The sequence below is a fragment of the Rattus norvegicus genome, chromosome 5, assembly GCF_021556685.1.
Source record: "Rattus norvegicus strain SHRSP/BbbUtx chromosome 5, alternate assembly SHRSP_T2T, whole genome shotgun sequence".
Lineage (NCBI taxonomy): Eukaryota > Metazoa > Chordata > Mammalia > Rodentia > Muridae > Rattus > Rattus norvegicus.
In genome coordinates this window covers 94,319,166-94,321,702 of record NC_141538.1, presented here as the reverse complement: position 1 = coordinate 94,321,702, position 2,537 = coordinate 94,319,166, and the positions used below count along the sequence as shown (strand labels likewise).

The window sequence follows — 2,537 nt, the reverse complement described above, 5'->3', positions numbered from 1 at the left end:
GAGGAAAGGCAGTACCAGCTCTCCTGTGCTCACTTCTTTGTGCACCTCACCTGCAATCCTTATATCCAGGGCCAGCTCTACTGTGCTGGCAAAGGTAGGGCTTGTTTTCCCCAGTACTGCAGCAAGAGAGTGGAAGGACCGGCTCTCTTCTCTCATGACCCCAGGACAAGCTCTTCCACTTACTGTGGGTAGTAGGAGGTGAGGGGGTGGGACAGCATCTCCACTCTACCACATGAAACACAAGTTGCAGGGCTGATTCACCTGTAACCCCTGCATCCAGGGCCAGGTCTACTATGCTGCCCAGACTAGGTGCAGGACATGATTTCTCAAGTTCTGCAGTAAGTGAAGGGCAGAGCTAGCTCTCTCACTCAGATGATCTCTCTTGCCTGTCTTAGGTAGCAAAGGAAGAGGGTGGAAGGAGGCAGGTCATCGCTCCCTTGTCCGTGTTCCCACACAGTAGACAAGATGCAGCACCACCTCTTCCATGCCCATGCTCATAGGGCAGATTGGCTAGCACTCCAGCCACGTAGGTCAGTTTCACTGTGCTGCTCAGCTTAGCACCAAGGCCCACTCTCCAGAGGGCTGAAGCTGGTGAGGAGCAGAGATGGCTCTCCTGCTCTCATGACCACAAGGCCAGGTCTCCTAACTGCTAAAGATAATGAAAGGTGAGGTCCAGAAGGTTATCTCTCTCTCATCCACACCACTGCACAGGACAACTCTCCCATGCTCATATACTCAGGGCCAGTTCACCCACAACTCTCACGATTTGCAGGCTTGCTCTCCCAAGTACAGCAGATGACTAGGAGCCGGGTCAGCTTTCCTGCTGCCACACCCCTGACCCTGCTCTCATGAGATGTCCAGGTAAGGAGAAGAGATGGACATAGTTCTTCATAGCCCTCAGACATCAACATATCCCCAGGGAGCAGCCCAGATCAGGGGTGTATGCCTGGCCTTTGGTGGTAACATACCCCTGTTGCCGCAGGGCTACATAACCACACATGGCCCCTCCTGGAAACACAGGCCAGGACCTCACCATGGTCCAGATGGCATTACCAGCTACTCACACCAGGGTGTTCCTCACTATCCTCGAGATTCTAGTTCTGCTTCTTTTCATTGCGCTCACATCCTTCTAAGTCTTCTCTCTGATTTCTCTAACATTCACTTGCTTCTCTTGCTGGCACCAAGGATCTCTGAGTATCTGGGGTCATCTCCAGAGCAGTCTCAGGAGGGCTATGGCCTGTTCATGCAGTATGGCACTGGGCTGGGTCATCTCAATCCTGTTCTACCCCACTAGGCCTTTGCAGTACTGGTTGGGGGGTCATCTCAGCCCCATTCATCATCAGGTCTGCTCAAGTGGGAGAGTTGTCTGCTTCTGTCTCAGGTGGAGTTAGTTCATCTTGTCTACTGCTTGAGGCCCACCTGGACCTGTGCAACACGAGAAGGGTGGTTGTCTCAGGCTAGTTCCCTATCCAGGTACCCTGGTGCCACATTAGTGGTCATCTCAGACTCACTTCTTCATGGAATGTTGGGCTACTATTCATTCAGATGTTCAAGGATCAGAACGCTGAGCTTAGACATAGTTTCTCCCTCTCTGCCACCTACTGACACACATGTGACATGGCAGTCACAGACAACACCTCTAGAGGCAGGGTTTCAATTTTTATTTGACTTCATATGAATGTGTACATTAAGGTAATAGAATAAAAATGTGAAATTTTGAAAGAGTCATCATACACAACATACCAAGAAAATACGAAAAGTGTCCTTTTTCACCTAGTAGCCTAAGAAGACAAAAGGCCTTCTGTGTTTCTAGAGACAGCTGTGCCCTTCACCAGTGATCTCACACCCAGCAAGTTGTCAGTTGCTTCTTCTGAATCCTTACAACATCCTTAAAAACATAGGGGTAAATAATTAACAGCTGAGGTGGCTTTATGCACCAATCTCAATTTATACAGGGTTGTTTTTAATGCTTTACTACTAAATGTTTCAATGTGTATATATTGGTCACAGCTACTGACAAAGTTTGGCCTTGTTGCACCTCCTGCTTTGCATTACATCCCACTGTAAATATCACATATAGTAATAATTTTAAATTTGTTGTTTTATATTTGTTTGTTTTAACAGAAAGGGGATGTATTCCATGTAGCTATATTGGGAAGAGGGGCAGAGTGATACAGACAACTCCAAGTCATCTTGGTGGGAGAAGAACATCAAATGAAATCAAAGTTTCAATAGAGGACCACAGATATAAATGAGTTCTGGTTAAAGTATGGTCCTTCTGACCACTGATTACCTTTTCTGATCACATAAGGTAGTATGACAACTTGTCAGGACTTTGTGAAACCTCTTCCCAAGGGAAGAAGTCCCCCTTTTGACTGGGGACTTTTCTGCCTCCCAATGTGAGATTCTTGAGGAAATTCCCATTTTTGGAGAGGGCTGGTGGTGTGCATTATTTAAATAGTCTGCCTGAGAGAACAATGAGTTTATAAACAAATGAGTTTATAATACATTCATTTCCGCCGGAAGGGTTACAAGTA

The 2,537-nt window shown here is 47.1% G+C and overlaps 1 non-coding gene across 1 annotated transcript; it reads right to left on the bottom strand.

The window, feature by feature from the left end:
* Positions 1-1,521: 1,521 nt before the first annotated feature.
* Positions 1,522-1,650, bottom strand: LOC120103302 (small nucleolar RNA SNORA17). Its single transcript, XR_015621587.1, has one exon. It is a non-coding gene; the product is annotated as a small nucleolar RNA SNORA17 (small nucleolar RNA).
* Between the last annotated feature and the right edge of the window lie 887 nt (positions 1,651-2,537).